At 33.5% G+C, this 23,949-nt stretch overlaps 1 long non-coding RNA gene across 1 annotated transcript; it reads right to left on the bottom strand.

The window, feature by feature from the left end:
• Positions 1 to 4,337: 4,337 nt before the first annotated feature.
• On the bottom strand, positions 4,338 to 6,535 carry LOC133815872 (uncharacterized). Its single transcript, XR_009884874.1, has 4 exons — positions 6,249 to 6,535; positions 6,081 to 6,152; positions 5,542 to 5,639; positions 4,338 to 4,596 (listed from the first exon to the last, which is right to left on the bottom strand). It is a non-coding gene; the product is annotated as an uncharacterized LOC133815872 (long non-coding RNA).
• Between the last annotated feature and the right edge of the window lie 17,414 nt (positions 6,536 to 23,949).

Consider the following 23,949-nt stretch of genomic DNA (forward strand, 5'->3'; position numbering starts at 1 on the left):
TTACCAAAAGATAGTGTCGCAATGGAGCTCTCACATCTTCTGGGACCATTCTCCACTCTTTATAATGAAATGTACCATGATTCCAAATAATGAATCCAATCTCATTATTAAATTTCTAAGCATTAGTACAAATTGGTTGACAACACTTCGCATTAAAAGTCACTGACAACTTTCCAGTTGATGATGCCTTAGCTATAGTTGTAGTTGTCAAGCCGCGAGTAACTCCACGTGGCTTAAAGGAAGATGTTTGTCCTACAATACAATATAATCTTAATTAAAATAAATAGAAATTTAAAGAAATGAACATGAAAGACATTAAATTTACCTGATGGAACTTGGGAAGATTGATTATCATCTTCGGTAACAAAATGGGTCATCACATTGACTTGTTCACCCTGTACAGTAGGGTGTGTGGAGCCTTGAGGGTGTTCTCTCTCTACATTAGATTGTGCGGTGGTTCTAGGTCATTGACTGAGTACCGTAGATCGAGTGGTGCGACAAACTTATTGATTCTCTAAACTCGACCGAGTAGTGCGAATAACTTGTGTAGGTGGAGCAGGAGGATCAATGACTGGTTCAACTTGTCGATTCTCTATACTCGACCGAGTAGTGCGAACAACTTGTGAAGGTGGAGCAGGAGGATCAATGACTGGTTCAACTTGTTGACTTTGAGCAATAGATCGAGTGGTGCGATGACCAGGTGCCATGACTAAAATTCTATGAAATAAAACAAAGAAAATGATTAGTAAATAAATATTTACAAATATTAAGAAACTAACTATGAATTAAGAATCTGGATATCTTGTTTCATCTCAGTTTTTGCAAACCTTAGTGTCTGTACTTGTATTTCTGTTTGTGTACAGGGTGCTTGGCTAGTTGGGTAGTTGGGGAAGAACATTTGTAGACAAATTTCACGAGGCACTAACTGATCAATGACAAGATGACTAACTATGAATTAAGAATCTGCATCATCATCACATTCTGATTCTGTATAACTTTTGGTGTCATCACTTGAGAGAAATGTTTCATTATTAGAGAATATATTTCCTTCATCAAAATCTTCATCTAAGTCACTATCCTTGTCAACATTTTGATTTTGGTTTAAAATTAAATCAACAACAAGTTGGTCTGAAAGAGTTATAGAGGGAACATCTAATCGAACTAAAGACGAACTTTCAATGAAATCCTCAGTTGGTTGAAAAGGTGGCAATTGAAATTATTCTTCTTCTTGAAACACATCATTATTTACTGTCTCTTCCATAATTTCAGGAATGTCATAAATAGATCGATGATTTACTTTTTGAACAATCCGCCAATTTGAACCACGCTTCATATCAAGCAAATAGAAAACTTGTTGTGCTTGAGTTGCCAAGATAAATGGTTCATTAGAATACCAATCCGTAGATGTATTGATGGAAGTCAAATTATGATCCACAACAATTGATCTACCTTTTGGATTAGAGTTATACCACTTGCAACAAAATAAGAACACCTTCTGATCTAAAGCGAATGACAACTGCAAAATCTCAATCAAGACACCATAGTATAGGATATTAATATTGTCATGATCACCTTTAGTGCAAATTCCAGAACAGTATGTCTTAAGAGTATCGTCACGCTCTTTACATCGAAATCGAACACCATTTACAATACAACTTTGGTAGGTGTTGTACCGTTCAAGTGGACCTTGAGATAAAGAGTACAAATCATCATTGGCAAGAGGTGATTTTTGAACTCGCATTTGAGACACCTGTAGTGTGAAAGAATTTGAATTATGATGAATGATGTCACAACTTAAGAATTTAGTAAGAAACCATTAATGATAATCTCTTACTTTATTCTTAAACCAAGGAGGAAATTGTTCTTTGTGCTCTAAGGAAACTTCTGAATCTGAAAGACCTTTTTCTTCCAACAACTTTATATGATCACTACATTAAAATTCATTTCTATGAATAAGTAAATGATATTTTGTTGAGATAATTTAGAAGAATAAAAGAAATTGTTACTTACTCGATAAAATCTTGGATATCATCTACAGAATTGTTCAATAGATACCATTGAACGACTTGTCTCCAATTTTGAAGCAATTTGATAGTAGATGCCCCTAATGGACGAACATTGGAGTTGAAAACATCTAACTTATGATTTGGAGAAGGTATATCCCAATTATGCTTGGGTCTTGTGAATCTTGTCTCTATGTTAGAAACATATCTTGACAAGAAAGTTACAGCTTCATCTACAACAAAAGCTTCTGCTATTGAACCATAAGGCCGAGACATGTTTCTCACATATTTCTTGTACAAACCCATACGGCCTTCTGTCCCAAAAATCCATCTCGAAGCAGCTGGACCACCTAATAACACTTGATCGGGTATGTGAACACAAAGATGAACCATTATGGTAAAAAATGATGGGGGAAATATCTTTTCCAACTTGCACAAAATTATTACAATTCAATCTCTCAATTCTTCTATGTCAGAAATTTGTAATGTTTTTGCACAATTTTTTTGAAAGAATTGGTAGAGTTCAATCAAAGTACCACGAATGTTGTCTATCAGAAAAGGAAGTAATGCAGCTGGTAATATCTTATGAAGTAAAACATGACAATCATGAGTTTTCATTCCTCCTAGTTTGTCATTATCTGTTACACATCGACTAATATTCGAAGCATATCCATCCGGTAATCTAACACTTTGAATGAATTTACAAAAATCTTTGCATTCTTCTCTCGTCAAAGTGTAACTAGCATAAGGTTTTTCAAGCTTGTTATTAGATAGGTCCTTCTTCAGCCAAAGCTCTCCACGAATATTAAGATTTTGTAAATCCTTACAAGCTTTTAAAGTGTCTTTCGATTTACCTTCAATGTCTAAAAGTGTTCCAATAATGTTATCACATACATTTTTCTCTATATGCATCACATCAAGATTGTGACGCAGCAAGAGCTTTGACCAGTATGGCAATTCAAACAAAACACTTCTTTTACACCAATTCAGCTCTTTCTCTCCACGCTTACGTTTTCTAGAAGAATTACTTGGTGCTTTACCAGGGGTATGAATAGGAATTTCATCCAATTGCTTTAAAATGTCGTCACCAGTAAAAGTTCTAGGAGGGCCACGTAATTCAGTAGATCCATCATATTCTTTACTTTTTCTCTAAGAATGGTTTCTTTTCAAATAACATCGATGTCCCATGAAACATTGTTTGTCAGTTATTCTTCTAGATCTTGTATCTTCAAGACAAACAGGACATGCTAATTTACCAGTAGTGCTCCACCCAGACAAGTATGCATAAGCAGGAAAATCACTAATTGTCCACAAGACTGCAGCTCGAAGTTTAAACATGCATTGACCATACAAATCATATGCATTGACTCCATCCCATAACTCTTTAAGCTCTTCAATTAATGGCATCAAGAACACATCATAATCTTTTCCAGGAGATTTAGGACCTGGAATTAACAAAGACATGAGATAGTTTGTTCCATTAGGAGAAGCCCAAGGTGGCATATTGTATGGAATTAATATCACTGGCCACAAACTATTGGTTGATGTCATATTAGAGAAAGGGTTAAACCCATCTAACGCCAACCCCATTCGTACACTCCTAGAATCAGCTGCAAAGTCAGGATACACATTGTCGAAATGCTTCCAAGCATCCCCATCAGCAGGATGACGTAAAATCCCAGCTTCATTTTTTCGTACCTCTTTATGCCATCACATATCTTTAGAAGTGTGCTTCGAACTAAACATTCTCTTAAGTCGTGCCTTGATTGGGAACCATCTAAGTTGTTTATGTGGGATTTGATTTCGTACATAACGACTAGACTTGCATACATGACATGACACTGCATTTGCATTCTCACCATAAAATAATGCACAATCGTATTGACAAACATCAATTTGCTCATAGCCTAAGCCCACCTCACAAAGAAGCTTCCTCGTCTGGTAATAATTCCCTGGGCACTGATTACCCTCGAGCAATATCTCTCTCAAACACTCCAAAAGACCGTCGAATGATTTATCTGTCCATTTGTTAAGCACTTTGAGATTCATCAACTTCACCGTCACGCTTAAGACAGAGAAACCTTTACAATTATTGTACAAAGGCTTATGAAGTGACTCAAACAATGCATCATACTTGTAATCCACATTAAGTGGAGATTCATCATTGAAGTCACTAGTTGGACCAATGTCAAGATACTTACTACTAATAGCATCATGAAGACCTGCCGCCAAATCATCACTCTGATCCGAATCTTCAACATTATCCTCGGTATCAAATAATCCATCATCTTCTACTTCCTCTACTTGCTCACCATGGTGATACCACCTTGTGTAAGTACTAAGAAATCCATGAGTGATCAAGTGAAACTTTATCACATGCATGTATTGTGATTTCTTATTCACGCATCGACAACAAGGGCATAGAACCATCCCATTGGAGTCCATGGAGTGTCTTGCAACACTAATGAATTCATTCATTCCAGCAGCATATTCTGCTGAAAGTTTATTTGGTATATTTATCCAATGACGATCCATGAACCAACAAAATTGGGTCCCTTGTTGTAGTTGGTAGAGCTGATGATGAACCCAAATTCTAAAAAGAACACAGAGGAGAATAAGAGCAAGAAAAAGAATAAGAAAGGATGGTAAATATTAAAGATTTTTCTCTTTTGTAGATTATTATAAATGAAATAGGAAAATAAGAAAGAAGAGAGAGTGGGAGATTGATTTGGGGGAAGTGAAATGAAAATGGAGAGGCTAAAAAGGATGAGGAAAATAATGAAAATTGTTATGGTTCAGCTACTTGGGGCAGCTAAACTGAGAATCATGGAAGTTGCTGCTAGACAAGCACCTCTCATGGACGTTGCATTTTTTGGGGAGGTTCAATTTAGTAACATGGGATTTGATCTATCTGACAAGGATTCATGAATGCATCTTTATTATTAATTCTTTCTTTTTAAAAAAAAAACAATATTGAATTGAAAGAACTATTGTCATTATATAGAAACATATAAATATATGTATGTATATATATATGTGGTGCACATATTTTTGTACATATTCAAAGGTTACTACTACTACCCAGGAGGAGGCTTTAAAGATTCTTTCCACCCCAGTAAACAAAGGGCTTTAATTTTTCTTCTTCCACATGAATTATTAATATTTCACAAAGCAAATAAACCATAACAGTTTGTCTCTGAACTCTAAACTAAGTACCAATAGAAAAGGATAGTAAGCTTATTAATTAGTGTTAATTTACTGATTTTTTATTTTATTATTTTGTAGTCTCTTCCAAAGAAACTAGACTTTTAATCAATCTTAGTACATAAACAACAGAGGGAAAGCCACTAACAACAACTCATAAACAAAGTACCAAAGACAAAATACAAAAGAAATAGCATAGAAAAATTCAAATGCATAAACAACCAATCACAAAAACTATAAACAAAGCACCAAAAAGTGCCTCAGGACAATGATTCATCATCAAACTTTCAGATTAGTAAGGATTTTATATCACTATAAATCATAAAAATGTTACCTCAAGGCTTCCAAGGCTAAATTCCAAAAGTGTTAAAGCCGCCAAGCCTAATTCAAAAATCACAGAGCCACCCAGACCAAGTCCAAAACCTCAAAGCACTACAAGAAATTCATATTACAATTAAATTCTGATTGAAAATAATGATCAACAATAAAAACAACAAGAATTCAATCATGCTCATATTTACACATTCAAAATCAATCAAAACTAAAATAAAATCAGATCTGAAAGTTATACACAATTTTTAGAAAACATAACTTGCAAACAAATATAAAGAATCAAATCAAATAAAAAAATGCAAAAATAAAAAGACAAATCATATATAACCAAAAATTACCTCAAAATAATTTCTACAAGACATTTCTACAAGCAGCTTATAAGCAATTTACCAAAATCTTTCTAGAAAAAGATCACTGTCGAGCTTGGCTAACCAACTCAAAAACCCCAAAATCCTTACAACCCATAAAGCATAAAAATGTAATTCTAGCTAAAAAGAAATTCAAAAACATTGAGAGAAAAGAAAAAGGAATAAACCAAACCTTAATCAAGATTGTGTCACCAAGGAAGAGCTGGAGTCGTTTTTCTTTCTTTTCTTTTTTTGCGTTCCCTTACTGTCCAAAAGGAAAAACTCATAAATATGGAGAACTAAGGCCTTTACAGAGATAAGTTATGTATGGCGTAATTAAGCCCTCTACTTAGTAACTTACAGATCAAAAGAGTGAGTCACAGGAGAGAAGAAGACAAAGCTGATTTGGTTCTGAGAACTGGAAAGGCGTAGAAGACGATTTGATTTCAAAATGAACAAAGCAAAAAAAGTTAATGAAAAAACAGAAATCAAAAGAGAAATCAGAAGAAAATTTACTTATTATGAACGAAACTAGAATATGTCTTTACTTACAAATTTAGAAAAAGAGATATTGTGTGTCCCACATACATAATTAGAGGAATCGATAGAGAAATAAACAGCTACCGCAAATGTTTATGCAAAATTATTGATTTATTTATGGGCAAATTAAGTGGTCCTCCTCCTAGAGAAGGTAAAACGAATTGGGGGTCTAACATCATACTATATCATGGAATCAAAGCACTATACATAGTATGATTTACAACAAACAACATTTTCAAGTAACAAACTAGCTGTTTTAAAATATATATAATTTAATAATTAAAAAATCAATTAGCAAAAGTGCAGGTTTACTAGCTTGATATTTAAAAAAGAACTGAATTAAAATTCAGCAAAGATATTAATTTCATGAGTGGGACAAAGATAATAGAGAAAAGAAAATGTAAAAATATCTACAATTGAAATACAGTAATAGAAATAATAATGATGATTCAGTTTTGTTTCTAGAATATCATTGAAAACATAAACCACTTATTAAAGAAACTAACCGAAAGCACAGATGAAAAGCAAATACTTTTAGGAGGTCACGCAAGCAGAAAAAAACATGAAATATTTTGAATCTTTGATCGGCTAAAACTATCTAACTGAGCTATTGAGCATTGAAATATTAATAACCTAGAAAGAAAAACTAGCTAATGAGAAGTTGATGCAAATACAATTCAATTAATTTGATGATACGAGTTCAGACCAAAACAAATTATGCTTTCCATATGTGGGACAACAGGGGAAGTGAATAACTAAATCAAGAGTCACATTAACATGTTAATTAAAGCCTAAAGTCAAATAATGATATTATTTTTGGCCTTATCTTTTGCTTTCAATATATTTTATATATACATACACAAGCACACACGCTTGCCTAATTTATAACGAATAATACTAATATTCAAATGTTGAAAATGACAAAAAAAACGGCAACAGCAACAGCAATACAACTAATTTGGCCTTCTCATTTTGCATATGTTTCAAACTAATTTCTATCTAATATCTAACATAAAAGGCAACAGCAATACAAGTTTTCTTGTCAGCCCAAGACCTTTTTCACATTGGCACCATTGCAGAATGACAAGTTGGTAAAGTTTAATGGTGAGGCTGCCTGTTTGGTTAGTTAATTGGAACAATTTTCCATTACATTTATGGTTGGATGTGTTCTTATATAGGGGTTCATGGAGGTTGGATGTGTTCATGGAGGTTCCTGGTTCAATTAAATAGTTATGTATCAGATTAAAAAAAGTTGGTGGCAAGATGACCTTCCATTATTTTCTTATGGAAAGTGCCCCAAAATCAGAGAGCACCAAACTACAACAGCAACTGGCAAACACACTACAACGACATGGAGAGACATCAGCACTATAGCTGAGAACTCAAACAGAAATACTGCAAAACAAAAAACAACCTTACATAAGACTATCTACAAAACAACATTACACGGTTTTGGGACAGAGTGCGTTTGCTTTTCTTTCTTTCTTTTTTCTAAGCATTGAATTTGAAAACATTGAAAAAATATCAACTGAAATAAGAAAAATGATATCGAGTTGTTGAGATTTTCCAGTAGTATAAGGGCCTGAAGAATCAGTAGTGAGAAATCAAATTCAGGCGAGTGATACTGGCAATTTTTATTTCGCAAGATTTCGAATGAAATTGTTGGCTGGATCGTTGTCGATTCAAGATCCAGACAAGAATCTGTTCTTGCATTTAAATTCTAAACTATTTTCTTTGATTTGAAATAAGAAAAAACTGATTATAGTCATGGGTAAACCCAGCAGTTGCAAATGAATCGGTCTTGAGGAAGAACTGGAAGAGGCGATTGTTGTTGAAGATCAAAACATCAGGGACTCCAACGGAACGGCTGTGAGAACGGAATGGAACGACAGTGATAGAACAGTGCTGTGAGAGAACAGGGAATGGAAACATGAAAGGGTGCGTGAAAGGGTTATAAAATATAATATATAACATATAATATATTTGTTAATTTGATACAAAAAAAAATAGGCCAGATGGCAGACACATATTACAATAAATTTAACACATCATCAATATTATAACACATCAGCTTACACATAAGCATTTATAAAAATATAAAATAAAAAGTAAGCAAAAATGGGAGGAAAAATTGAGTGGGAATTGTAAAAATTTTCGCTCAAAAATAAATGTAGGCAAAGTCTCCATATTAGTAGGTAATATTGGTAGGAAATAACATTTCTGAATTAATATACTAATGACAAATAATTACTTACCAATATTCGCTACCAATAAATATTAGTGGGCAAAAGATATTTTTACCTACCAATATATATATGTAGGTAAGAAATTGGTAGGTAAATGTCAGCTTATTTACTCCACATAAGCTTCCAAATAAGCATTTATAATAATAAAATAATATAATGAAAATAAAAAATGGGGGGAAAATTGAGCGGGAATGGTTAAAAAATTTCCCTCCATAATATATGTAGGTAAAGATCATTACCTACTGATATTATTGGTAGGTAAAGCTCTGTTCAGAAATATAATATAATGGACTAGCATTTACCTACTAATATTATCTACCAATAAATATTGTTAGGCAAAACATTACTTTCCCTACCAATATATATTGGTAGGTAAAGATCAGATTTCTTGTAGTGTATTGAGATGACTCCTCTTTGAATCAATTATTTTACATATCCATGTCTTAGACTAATATGTCTAGACTTCCTATTATACACTCTGTTGTATGCTCTAGCCAATGTCGCTTGGCTATCACAATGTATCGATATAGTGGATACATTCTCTTTGATTAAGGGTATCTCTATCAACAGATCCCTTAACCATTCAGCCTCTTTGCCGGTAGCAGTTAGAGCTATAAACTCTGCTTCCATAGTGGAATGAGATATACAGGTTTATTTCTTGGAACACCAAGAAATTGCAACCCCACCAAGTGTAATTACCCAACCAGTTGTGGACAAGTTGTCCCCAAGATTGGATATCCAACTTGCATCTGTATATCCTTCTAACATTGAAGGAAATTTGGAGTAATGAAGGCTTTGTCCTTTGGTTTTCTTGAGATAACCTATGACTCTTCCAATCGCCTTCTAGTGATCCACAGTTGGATTACTTTTAAACCTACTAAGTTTACTCACTGCAAATGCTATATCAGGTTTAGTACATTGGGCAGCGTACATTAGACTCCCTATAGCACTAGCGTACTCCAATTGAGCCACCGCTCTTCCTTCATTCTTCTCTAGTTTTACACTATGATCGAATGGAGTATTGGCATCTTTAACCTTGAGATGGTTAAATTTGTTCAATACTTTCTCAACATAGTGGGCTTGCCCTAACGCAAAACCCCCACTATGTTTCTTTACTTTGATACCAAGTATGGTATCAACTTCTCCAAGATCTTTCATCTTGAAGGTTGATGATAGAAACCTCTTAGTTTCTTTTATCCCTTTCATGCTATCACTTAGAATAAGCCTGTCATCCACATATAAGCAAACAATGATCACATATCCCTTACAAGTTTTGGAATACAAACACTTGTCTCCATTGTCATGTCTAAACCCATTAGACATGATGGCTTGATCAAATTTCTCATGCCATTGCTTAGGAGCATGTTTCAATCCATATAAAGATTTTACAAGTCTACATACTTTATGTTCATATTTTGGCAGGATAAACCCTTCGGGTTGTTCCATATAGACCTCCTAATTGAGGTCACCATTAAGGAATGTCGTTTTGACATCCATTTGATGAACATACAAGTTGTGTATAGAAGCTAAAGTGAAAAAAAATCTTATAGAAGTTGTTCCTGCAATAGGCGCATAGGTATCGAAATAATCGATACCCTCTTTTTCCCTAAACCCTTTAGCTACTAGTCTAGCTTTAAAGGTGTGGATAGTGTCATCAGTGTGGTATTTTCTCCTAAATACCCACTTACACCCAATTAGCTTAGACCCCGATGGGAGGTCTACTAATTCCCAGGTGTTGTTGGAAAGAATTGAATCCATCTCATCATTGATGACTTCTTTCCAAAACGCACTGTCTCTTGATTGCAAAGCTTCTCTATAAGTCTTAGGATCATCCTCAACAAGAAGTACAATAGGAATTTTCCTAATGACTTCCTCTCTATTTCCTTCTGCCATGTAGAATGAAATTCGTTGAGAATCTATCTCATCCACTACTAGAATTTTCTCCTTTTTAAGCCTTTGACTTCTCCTAAGTTCAAAGGGGTGCTTTATATTCTTTTGAGAATTCTCCTCTTGAGAATCAACTTTGGATGTAGAAGCTTGAGAATTGTTCTCATATAACAAATTCTCCTTTAGAGATGTTGAAGCTTGAGAATTGTTCTCACATAAAATATTCTCAAAAAATTCAACTTCTCTAGATTCAATCACAATATTAGACTCTAAGTCTAATAGCCCATAAGCTTTACCATTGTTGGCATAATAAAAAAAAACACACTTTATGGCTCTTGAACCTAACTTTGTTCGATTAGGTTCGTTTTTCTTGCAATATGCAAGACACCCCCACACCTTGAAGTACCCTATGTTGGGTTTTCTTCCATTCCATAATTCATATGGAGATATCTCGTTTTTCTTCATCAGTATTCGATTAAGAATGTGACAAACGGTTAATAGCGCTTCACCCCATAAGTTGAAGTTCAACTTAGAAAACACCAACATAGAATTTATCATCTCTGAATAAGTCTTATTTTTCCTTTCGGCAAAACCATTGTGTTGTTGTGTATAAGGTGCGGTGCACTCATGAATTATACCATTTTCTTTACAAAATGTATTGAATTCATTAGAGAAGTACTCTCCTCCTCTATCACTTCTTAGCACCTTAATCTTTTTATTAAGTAGATTTTCAACTTCTAATTTATATAATTTAAAAGCATCAAAAGTTTCATCTTTATGCTTTAAAAGAAACACATAGGTATATCTACTAAAATCATCTATAAAAGTAAGAAAATACCTTTTACCACCTCTAGTTAAAACACCATTTAATTCACAAAGATCACTACAGATTAATTCTAGTAAATTAGATGATCTTTCTGTTGGGGTTTTATGCCTTAATTAAAACCCAAATTCTTTGTAATCTCATTTTATTATCAATAAAAGAATAGAAATCATTTTTTAGACTTGGTTAATGACTTTGCTCACATGTTTTATTTTCTTGATTATTTGTTTAATATAAACTTCAATTAAATCCTGAGCATATAGATATTCTTATTTATAGTGACGTAATCACAGTGGAATATAAATATGATTATATGTTCAAAATAAGTTAGTCCTAAGATTAGTCCGTGCACAGGATTTACATTGACTTTCCAATCTACGATATGATCTACTTACACATTATAGTGTTATGTTCTTTCCAGAACATTAGCAAAGTAGATAAGATCGAATGTATTTGTTACATCGGACTGGACCGATATTGACAGTTGATAAGATAAGTAAACATACAGTTATTATCTATTCTAGTCATATCATATAGTTGACCATAGGTCAATTCAATCTCAATTCTGAGTGGTTAGTATTTTAAATGATTGTATTATTTGAGTTCTTTGACTTGTTCGTTACCAGCTTACCCTACGGACTAGCCCATACTTATATCTTGGGAACTCGGTAGCATAATTGAGTGGGAGTGTTAATCATAGATATGAACATATATAGCTTCTGATAAAGAAGTGAAACGATGGTTTCCTTTTAGTTTGGTTCAAGGTGTTAAATGATAGAGATCTCATTTTAGTAATTAAATTAGTTTACTGAAATATCATTTACAAGGAACGAAGTGTTTTAAAGATAAAATACAATGAGGGGTAAAACGGCATTTTAGTCCTATCTCATTGTAGACCGTCTATAGAGGATTGCGTGACAATTATGGTTGTAACAATGGACAATTAATAGCGTATCTATATTTGTTATAGAGCGTTCTATGAATTCAAGAGTGCAATTCTGAGTCTATAGTGGAGTCACGAGGAATTAATAAGTTAGTAAATTTATTTGTTAGATTTATGATAACTTATTGGAACTTGATTTCATAGGCCCATGGTCCCCATTGTACCTTGGATAAAATCATCAACATAGTCTCAATTAATTGATTTAATTATCAATTAGAATTATCAAAGTTGACCAGGTCAATTTTGGATAGTTTCATAGAGTTGTGTAATTTTGAGAAGAAAAGAGAAATTATGGCAGATTTATTAATTAAGATAAATTGGTATCTAAATTAATAAATAAGTTTAAATCAAGGTTCAAATTATAAATAATTAATTTGATAAAGGATTTAAATAATTATTTAATTAATTAAATCAATAGAAAATAATACAGGCCTTGTTTTTAAGTCCAATGGGCTTATAATCAAATGGGAAATTTCACGGGCCTAAAGCCCATGATAATTTCGACCTAGGGCTTAAAAATGGCTATTATTTTATTGATTTTTTAATTAAATTAAATGGCATAATTGAGTCTATAAAAGGAGTGCTTAGAGAGAAGTCAAAACACAAGTTTAATCATTGTTTTTCTAATAGTTTTAGATTCTCTCTAAACACTAGTCCTTTTCTAAGCCTCTTTGTTATTTTTTCTTCTTCTCTCTATATCTATCTCATATGTTGAGAATTTCCCACACTAGTATAGGTGATTCTAAGGATACATTGGAAGGCTGTGAAGAAAATAGAAGATCGGTTCAGTTTCTTGATAATACTCTGCGACAGAGAGGATACAAGATTTAGAGAAACTGAAGGAATGACTCTTTCATTCCGCTGCGTATACTGTAAGTATTCTATTCTTTGTTTCTCTTTGAATTCAATTTTAGAAATATGTTTTAGGCAATCTCGTATTAATTTGTTTAATATTAGACATACATGAAAATAAATAAAGATCCTGTATAAGTTTTCCTAACAACTGGCCTCAGAGCCTTTGGTAATTTTTATTTTCATGCTTGAACATGTTTAAAATTGGATTATTTGATATGTTTGAATAATTGGATGGTTTTCATGTGTTTATGAACCATATTAATTTTATGTGAATTTTAGCAATTTTTTAGGTTTTTTTTTTTTTTTTGTGTTTTCTATGCTATTAATTTTATATATGCTTTATTTTGTGTAAAACATGTTAAAAATTAATTAGAAAATGGTTTTTGTTTGAAAAATTGCACACAAAAATTTTTCGAATTTTTTTTGCACTGGTTGCCATGCGCGCGCGCCACCCACCTGTTCTGCGCGCGCACCCCGTGCCCCGCGTGCCCATGCCCCCCTTCAGCGGCCGATGAACAGTACCCGTCACCGGTACTGTTCATCAAATTTTGTTTTTTTGAAAAATAAAGAAAATTAAAATTGTGGAAATTTATTATTTATAATCAAAGCCAAAAATATCATATTTGTTTTGTATTTAAAATTGTTTTTTTTTAAATAAGATATTTTTGTTAGTTGGGATTTAAATAATTAGATATTTTCTACAAACATTCAAATTCAAATTTAAAAATAGACTAACAACTTAATTTTAAATCTTTTAATATATTAAAATATTAGAATTATGATTTTAGATATTTTAGATATTTTCATTTAAATTCTTGATCTTTTATTAAATCTTTATTTGAAAATATAAATATATTTTTATTCTATAGTTTTTATTATTTAAATTATTTGAAATTTGAATATTGTTAGTTAGATATCTTTATGGATATTTGAATTTGTTTAACTATTTTGAGATATTTTAGGGTTGTTATAACTATTTATATTTTATTTTTTTATGGTTAAAATATTAGCTAATAGTTAACAACACAAGATATTTTGGAAAATAGTTAAGATATTGATTTTAAAATTTAAAATTGGTTAAATTTTGAAAAATATCATTTTTTTCAGCCAATTAATAAAATATTTTTTTATAAATGAGATTTAAATTAACTTTGGTTAATTGTTGATAAATCCTATTTAAATTAAATTAATATTTTTTTTCAAATTAACCTAAAACCAAGTTGATTGTTAATAAATGAAATTTAAATTAACTATTGTTAATTGTTGATAAATTTAATTTAAATTGACTTATTTTTGTAAAAATTTAATTAATTTGAATTTTTTTTTATAAATTCTAGATAATTAATTGTAGTATTTTTGCATAAATTCACAGATTTCCTCATATAGTAACATGATTAGGCCCATCCAATTATAACATGTCTATTTGCACTACATGTGATATTTTTGCAATTGGGCTTAGATGCATATAGTGGCCCATATGTTTGTTAGATATATGGAATTTGCCAAATAAAATATTCATAAAATGATAGGTTTTATTTGGGCCCATTAGAAAATGTAAAGTTTAAATTCCTCTCTTGTGGGTGATTCCACTTGTGAAGGCCTATTTGCTTTGCATGACTATAGTGGGCATAATTAATTAATAAAACGAAAGTTTAAATTCCTGCCTTTTGGACCTTGTATGGAAGATAGGGGGCCTTTGCAGTGGGAACGACATACAGGACTCAGCCCTCCTCCATACAAGCCCAATTGTTAAGGCCCATTTACCTGAGTTGGACCAATTGTATAGGTTCATTATATTAGTTAAACCTAAATATTGATTAGCAACAAATTAATTCTAAATTAATTAAATTTGTTTCAATGTGACACTTTAGAATTAATAAGAAATTATAGGACTTTGTTTTAAAAATTTAATCTGTTTATTTTTTTTGAAAACCATTGTCATTAATTTTCTAAAAAATAAATAATAAAAATACAATTTTTTTTAAAATTTTATAATGAGCTTATTTGAAGAATTATATTCGATCTCCACCATTGGTTTAACATAGTTAATAGCTTAATGGGGCATCGAGGCGCTTTGATTCGTCCCCCTACGGAAGGTGTTCATTAGTTATTTTGACAAGGTTAGATTTTGAAAGATAGATAATTAAAGGTCAAATTCTACTAGACTCACCCCTACGGTGACTACTAGGACTATATCTATGATTATTGAAACCGTGGGTATAGCTCATAAAATAAGAGATTTTGTTTTCTTATTTTGATCGGATAGTAGGTTGTTAATAGTGGTGTCCATTATTAAATGAGTTTACAACTCTATTTAACTAGTGGTATTTTTTACTCTCGCCAACCGGGACAAGGATATCATAGATTATTTAAAAACCTAAAGAAATAGAGATATAATTGTTTTTGGTATTTTTTTCTCATATCTTACATATTTTTTGGTATATGTTGTGCTATTTCTTGAAATTTGTGTGAATAGACGTTTTATTGAGCAAATGTGATTGATTTATATTTTATTGATAATTTGTAGTTTTAAGCTAAGTAGTGCCTGTGTCTACTCCCATCTTTTCTCAACTTTCGATGGAGAAACTCACTGGAGAAAACTTCCTTAATTGGAAGAGAATATCAACATAGAGTTGATTGGTGACAACTCTGAATTCGTTATGATTGAGGAATCCCCAGAACAAGCACCGTGTCCGCACGTTAGTGATGGCACTGTCAATGCTCGTGATGGTACCGTAAATGCTTGGATAGCACCATCTCTACACGTTTGTGAAGGCACCGTAAATTCTCGGATGGCACCGTGTCTGCACGTTCGTGCTCAACTCAACAATGGTCTAACGTAGCTCATGAACGAGCTTTAGATTATTGAGCCTGTCATGGGTGGACCTAGTAAAGGAGGAGAAAATAAGACTACTGATGTTGCTACTGATCTAGCTAAGGCTGAAGCTAACCAAGCTTCGTCTTCGAAAGCTGGAAACAAGAGGAAAGGTGGACAAACAACAACCCCAAGCCTGCAAAGACAAGAGCACAACCACGTGCACAGACACCTAAGGGGAAGAACATGAAAAACGAGAAAGGTAAAGATAAGTGTTTTCACTGCAAAGAGAAGGGGCATTGGAAACAAGATTGCCCCAAGCTTCTAGCAACGAAAAACAAAGGTAATGATTATAGTTCATTTGTCTTGGAAACTTGTGCTTTAGAGAATGATAAATCCATTTGGATTATTGATTCTAGATCTACCAACCATGTTTGCAATTCTTTACAGCTTATTGAATCGTGGGAGGAAGTGGACGAAGGCGGCTTAAAGCATAGAGTTGGGAACGGAGCGTTCGTTGCGGTCCAAGCTAGAGGAAGAGCTCGTTTGAAGTTCGGAAATAAATTTTAAATTTTAAAAGATGTACTTTTTATTCCGGATTTTTGTAGAAATTTAATTTCAGTTTCCATGTTGCAAATAGAATGATTTGTTATGACTTTCATAAGTTTTAATATATCTATTTCTTTCAATGGATCACAATTGTGTATTGCATGTTTGGAAAACGGGCTTTATATTCTGCGACCTAACGAACCCCTTGCTCTTAATAATGATTTATTCAAAGTAGCTAAACCTAGGACCAATAAACGTCAAAAGACCGATAACAATAATATAACATATTTATTGCACTTGAGACTAGGTCACATTGGCTATGATAGGATTCAAAGACTTACAAAGGATGGACCTTTGAAGGAACTCACCTTAGGTGAATTACCTATCTGTGAATCTTGTCTAGAAGGAAAACTGAACAAGCGTCCATTCTCTGCAAAGGGTGATAGGGCCAAAGAACCACTTAGTCTTGTGCATTCAAATGTTTGTGGACCTTTGAATGTACAAGCCAGGGGTGGTTTTGATTATTTCGTCTCTTTCATTGACGATTACTCTAGATACTCATGTCTTTACCTAATGCATAGGAAATCAGAAACATTTTCAAAGTTTCAGGAATTCCTAGCAATGGCTCAGAACCAATTAGGTAAAACATTAAAGATCTTGCAATCTGATAGGGGTGGAGAATATTTGGATATGCATTTCCAAGATCATTTAACTGAACTTGGGATTTTATCACAACTTACTGCCCTAGGTACTCCACAACAAAATGGTGTAGCGGAATGCCGGAACAGAACTTTATTAGAAATGGTTAGATGCATGCTCAGTTACTCAACTCTATCAACTTTGTTCTGGGGACATGCAATTGAAACTGTGAATGACATTCTCAGTGTCGTACTGTCTAAATCAATCCCCAAAACACCTTTAGAACGCTGGAATGGTTGTGAACCTAGTTTACGCCATTATAGACTCTGGGGGTGTCCCGCTCATGTCCTGAGGAAAAAGGAAGGAAAGCTAGAACCGCGAACTGAAGTTTGCATGTTTGTTGGCTATCCTAAAGGTACTCGAGGTGGACTTTTCTATAGTCATTCAGAAAAGAAAGTGTTTACTTCTACAAAGGCTACTTTTCTAGAAAATGACTATGTCCAGAACTTTAAACCTCGCAGCAAAGTAGTTTTAGAGGAGATGGTTAAAGAATTGACTCCAACCAATGTTCCATTGTCATTAACGCAAGTTGATGATGAAATTCCCACTCTTCACGTCCAACCAACGCAAGTCAATTTAAATGAAGAAAGTACCACTGTTCTTGAGCAAATAGTCACGGAGCCTTGTCGTAGTGGGAGGGTTTCTAGGAACCAAGTTCGCTATGGTTTGGATGGTGAAACCAATATGGTTGTTGGTGACACTAGTGATGATGATTCATTGTCTTTCAAATAGGCAATGGCTAGCCCTGAAAAGGAACTATGGCTCGAAGCCATTAAAAAGGAAATGGAGCCCATGTACTCAAATTCCGTCTGGGATCTTATGGAAGCACCTAGTGACTTTAGGGCCATTGGGTGTAGGTGGATCTACAAGAAGAAACGAGGTGATGATTGAAATATTGAGACTTATAAAGCTCGATTAATGGCAAAGGGTTATACCCAAAGAAAAGGCGTGGACTATGAGGAAACTTTTAGTCCGGTAGCCATGCTCAAATCCTTTCGCATCGTCCCATCCATAGCAGCCGCTCTTGACTATGAGATCTGGAAAATGGACGTCAAGACAACTTTTCTTAATGGAAGGCTTGATGAAGTCATTTATATGGATCAGCCAGAAGGATTTAAAGTATCTGGACAAGAAGGAATAGTTTGCAAGTTGAATAGGTCCATCTATGGACTTAAGTAAGCTTCTCGTTCCTGGAATCTTAGGTATTATGAAATAATCAAAACCTTTGGCTTTGAACAAAATATTGATGATCCCTGTGTTTACCAACTGAAGGCAAATTAAATAGTGGTATTCCTGGTTCTTTATGTAGATGATATCTTACTTATTGGAAACAATGTTAAGAAATTATCAGATGTGAAGAATTGGCTGAGCACTCAATTCCAGATGAAGGATTTGGGTGAAGCAAGTTATGTTCTAGGTATCCAAATCAGCAGGGATAGAAAGAACAGACTCTTAGCTCTATCTCAAGCAGCTTACATAGATAAAAAGCTTGAACGTTTCTCAATGAAAAATTCCAAGAAAGGGCGTCTACCGTCCCGCCATGGAATTCATCTTTCAAAGAAGCAGTCTCCCCAGACTCCTGAAGAGGAAGATGCAATGAGAAAAGTTCCTTACGCATCCGCAGTTGGAAGTTTGATGTATGTCGTATTGTGTACTAGACCAGACATTTGCTATGCAATGGGAGTAGTGAGCAGGTATCAGTCAAATCCAAGACCGAAACATTGGATAGCAGTTAAGCATATCCTGGAGTATTTGAGAAGGACTAGGGATTATATGTTAGTCTACAAGGGTGGTGTTCTCAACCTTATAGGCTACACCGATTCAGATTTTCAGACTGATGTCGATGACAAGAAGTCTACTTCAAGAATGGTGTTTACTCTTGGGGGTGGAGCTGTGATTTGGAGAAGCTTAAAGCAGTCTGCAATCTCAGATTCCACCATGGAGGCTGAGTACATAGCCGTGTCAGAAGAAACTAAGGAAACAGTGTGGCTAAAGAAGTTCTATTCGGATCTTGGTGTTATTCTAGAAATGGATAAACTGCTTGTGTTGTTTTGTGACAATACATGAGCGATAGCCAACTCGAAAGAACCTTGAAGTCACAAGAGCAGTATGCATATAGAAATGAAGTATCACTTTATTTGAGAATAGGTGGCCACGGGATATGTGAAGGTTATGAAGATTGTAACTGAAGACAATCTTGCGGATCCATTTACAAAGACACTACCAGAAGCTACATTTGATAAGCATATCAAGGAGATGGGATTAGTAGAATTAAGGCATTAGTTTCAATTAGTGCAAGTGGGAGTTTGTTGGGGTTTTATGCCCTAATTAAAAGCCAAATTCTTTGTAATCTCATTTTATTATCAATAAAAGAATAGAAATCATTTTTGACTTGGTGAATCACTTTTCTCACATGTTTTATTTTCATAATTATTTGTTTAATATAAACTTATATTAAATCCCGAGCATATAGCTAATCTTATTTATAGTGACGTAATCACAGTGGAATATAAACATGATTATATGTTCAAAATAAGTTAGTCCTAAGATTAGTCAGTGCACATGATTTACACTGACTTTCCAATCTACGATAAGATCTACTTACACATTACAGTGTTATGTTCTTTCCAGAACATTAGCAAAGTAGATTAGATCGGATGTATTTGTTACATCGGACTAGACCGATATTGACAGTTGATAAGATAAGTAAACATATCATTATTATCTATTCTAGTCATATCATATAGTTGACCATAGGTAAATTCAATCTCAATTCTAAGTGGTTAGTATTCTAACTGATTGTATTATTTGAGTTCTTTGACTTGTTCGTTACCAGCTTACCCTACGGACTAGCCCATACTTACATCTTGGGAACTCGGTAGCATAATTGAGTGGGAGTGTTAATCATAGATATGAACATCTATAGCTTCTGATGAAGAAGTGAAACGATGGTTTCCTTTTAGTTTGGTTCAAGGTGTTAAATGATAGAGATCTCATTTCAGTAATTAAATTAGTTTACTGAAATATCATTTATAAGGAACTAAGTGTTTTAAAGATAAAATACAATGAGGGGTAAAATGGTATTTTAGTCACATCTCATTGTAGACCGTCTATAGAGGATTGAGTGACAATTATGGTTATAACAATGGATAATTAATAGTGTGTCTATATTTGTTATAGAGCGTTCTATGAATTCAAGAGTGCAATTCCGAGTCTATAGTGGAGTCACGAGGAATTAATAAGTTAGTAAATTTATTTGTAAGATTTATGATAACTTATTGGAGCTTGATTTCATAGGCCCATGGTCCCCATTGTACCTTGGATAAAATCAACTACATAGTCTCAATTAATTGATTTAATTATCAATTAGAATTATCAAAGTTGACCAGGTCAATTTTGGATAGTTTCATAGAGTTGTGTAATTTTGAGAAGAAAAGAGAAATTATGGCAGATTTATTAATTAAGATAAATTGGTATCTAAATTAATAAATAAGTTTAAATCAAGGTTCAAATTATAAATAATTAATTTGATAAATGATTTAAATAATTATTTAATTAATTAAATCAATAAAAAATAATACAGGCCTTGTTTTTATGTCCAATGGGCTTATAATCAAATGAGAAATTTCACGGGCCTAAAACCCATGATAATTTCGACCTGGGGATTTAAAATGAGTATTATTTTATTGATTTTTTAATTAAATTAAATGGCCTAATTGAGTCTATAAAAGGAGTGCTTAGAGAGAAGTCAAAACACAAGTTTAATTATTGTTTTTCTAATAGTTTTAGATTCTCTCTAAACACAAGTCCTTTTCTTAGCCTCTTCGTTATTTTCTCTTCTTCTCTCTATATCTATCTCATGTGTTGAGAATTTCCCACACTAGTATAGGTGATTCTAATGATACATTGGAAGGCTGTGAAGAAAATAGAATATCGATTCAGTTTCTTGATAATACTCTGCGACAGAGAGGATACAAGAGTTAGAGAAACTGAAGGAAGGACTCTTTCATTCTACTGCGTATACTGTAAGTATTCTATTCTTTGTTTCTCTTTGAATTCAATTTTAGAAATATGTTTTAGGCTATCTCATATTAATTTGCTTAATATTAGATATACATTTAAATAAATAAAGATCCTGTATAAGTTTTCCTAACATTTTCTACATTAGGAAATAGTTTCTTAATCATTTTTGCAATAACACATGTTTCACATTTACCATAGTTTTTAATATTGCATGCAATCATACCACATTTTACTACTCTTTTCATGGTTGAAAAACCTATATGCGATAGTCTAAGATGCCACAAAAATAAAGAATCATACTAAAAAATATAGGTGGAATTAGCATTTTTATTGATAACATTGAAAGTTACATCATTGGTGCACAATTTAACCATACCTTCCCAAGAGTACCCATTTCCCAAAAATACATTTGATTTGGTAAGTATAAGTTTACCGGACTAAAAAATGGCTTTAATGTCGGGCTTGCCAAGCAAATCGCCACTTACCAAGTTTCTACTCATTTCGGGAACATAAAGTACATTCACTAATGTAACTTTCTTGCCGGGGGTGAAAAAGACTTCTATAGTACCTTTTCCAAGTACCTTGGATTTTCCCTCATTGCCCATTTGAATCTCATGGTTGCCCTTTGACTCTTCAAAGGTTTTGAACAATGATTTGTCATAGGTGACATGGACGGTGGCACATGTATCATACCACCATCCTTTCACCTTGCCTTGGACCACATTCACCTCACTGAGGGTAGCAACTATGTTTTCTTTGCGTTTACCTTAGGTCCTTGTGTTGACGCCGTTTTTCGTCAACAGTGAAAGAAGAGCACGAAAACAATAATCAGTAATGGCCAATAAAAGTACGATAATACAAACGAGATTTTTACGTGGTTCAGCAGTTAAATCTGCCTAGTCCACGAGTCTTTGTTATTAAGCTTAAGATTATCTCTGAAAATTCTTCAAAGATGAATTCCGCAGAGTTTTCTCTTAAGATCACAAAAATTCGGTCCTTTACAATGGTGCATGACCTCTCTATTTATAGAGAAGATTTCAGAATACTATCCCACATATTTTAGGAAGTTATTCTGCATATGCAAATAAATTAAATGGCATTAAATGCCTCCAATCCGATATACAAGGAAACGTCCCCTGAAGATCAGGGGGCGTATAACTGAACAAATAATATCCCTTGATTGTAGGGGATTTACAGTAATAAATGTAGACCGCGTCTTGTTATTGGTGATTCACTAGGATATTCAAAGTTATTATCCTATACTACCGAGGCCCCATTCACTCAGGTTTCTTATTGAGTTTCGAGCTATAGCATCTTCCCGAGGCTATATGACGTCGAGCTCATACGCGCGTCAGGCTCGGTGTCCTGATCCGAGGCCATCCCGAGAACAAATGCACCTCGGGGTCTATCTTTCGAGCTCGTGAGGATTTCGAGGCTATCATCTTCGAAGTCGTCTCTGCTTCGCAGGCTCGATGCTTAGATCTCGGACAGATTCCAGACTTTACGAGTTCGTTCATTATGAATCCAGCTTTCGAGGTCACAATTCTCATGGCTCGAAATCTGGGTGTAACACCTTGCTGTTCTTTTCTATGCCTACACTCTCTAGCATAGTGACCCTTTTTTCCCACACACAAAGCAAGGACCTTTCTCGCCCTTAAACTTGTTTGGGTTTATTTTTGGACCCAAAGGTTTCTCGTTACCCTTTTTCCCTTTGTTTTTGGGATGTTTTGGTTGTGGCACTGCATTTTCTTTGGAAGTCTCTACATTAGACCCCTCCACAATTTTATCTCTACATATCGATTCCTCTTCGATTCGAATATGTTTTTGGATTTCCTCCAAAGAATAATCCTCATTTTTATGACGGATTTTTTTCCTATAGCTCTTCCAAATTGGTGGTAATTTAGCCACTATAGCACCAACTGTTAGAAAAAGCTTATACAAGATCTTTATTTATTTTCATATATGTCTAATATTAAACAAATTAATACGAGATAGCCTAAAACATGTTTCTAAAATTGAATTCAAAGAGAAACAAAAAATAGAATACTTACAGTATACGCAGCGGAATTAAAGAGTCCTTCCTTCAGTTTCTCTAACTCTTGTATCCTCTCTGTCGCAGAGTATTATCAAGAAACTGAACCGATCTTCTATTTTCTTCACAATCTTCCAATGTATCCTTAGAACCACCTAGACTAGTGTGGGCAATTCTCAACACATGAGATAGATATAGAGAGAAGAAGAGAAAATAACAAAGAGGCTTAGAAAAGGACTTGTGTTTAGAGAGAATCTAAAGCTATCAGAAAATCTGACTTGTGACTTATCAAACTTCATTTTTTTTTTTTTTACTTCTCTCTAAGCACTCCTTTTATAGACTCAATTAAGCCATTTAATTTAATTAAAAAATCAATAAAATAATAGCCATTTTGAAGCCATAGGTCAAAATTATCATGGGCTATAGGCCCGTGAAATTTTCCATTTGATTATAAGCCCATTGGACTTAAAATCAAGGCCTGTATTATTTTATATCGATTTATTTAATTAAATAATTATTTAAATCTTTTATCAAATTAATTATTTATAATTTGAACATTGATTTAAACTTATTTATTAATTTAGATACCAATTTATCTTAATTAATAAATCTGCCATAATTTATCTTTTCTTCTCAAAATTACACAACTC

The sequence above is a fragment of the Humulus lupulus genome, chromosome 2 (genome assembly GCF_963169125.1).
Source record: "Humulus lupulus chromosome 2, drHumLupu1.1, whole genome shotgun sequence".
Taxonomy (NCBI): Eukaryota; Viridiplantae; Streptophyta; class Magnoliopsida; order Rosales; family Cannabaceae; genus Humulus; species Humulus lupulus.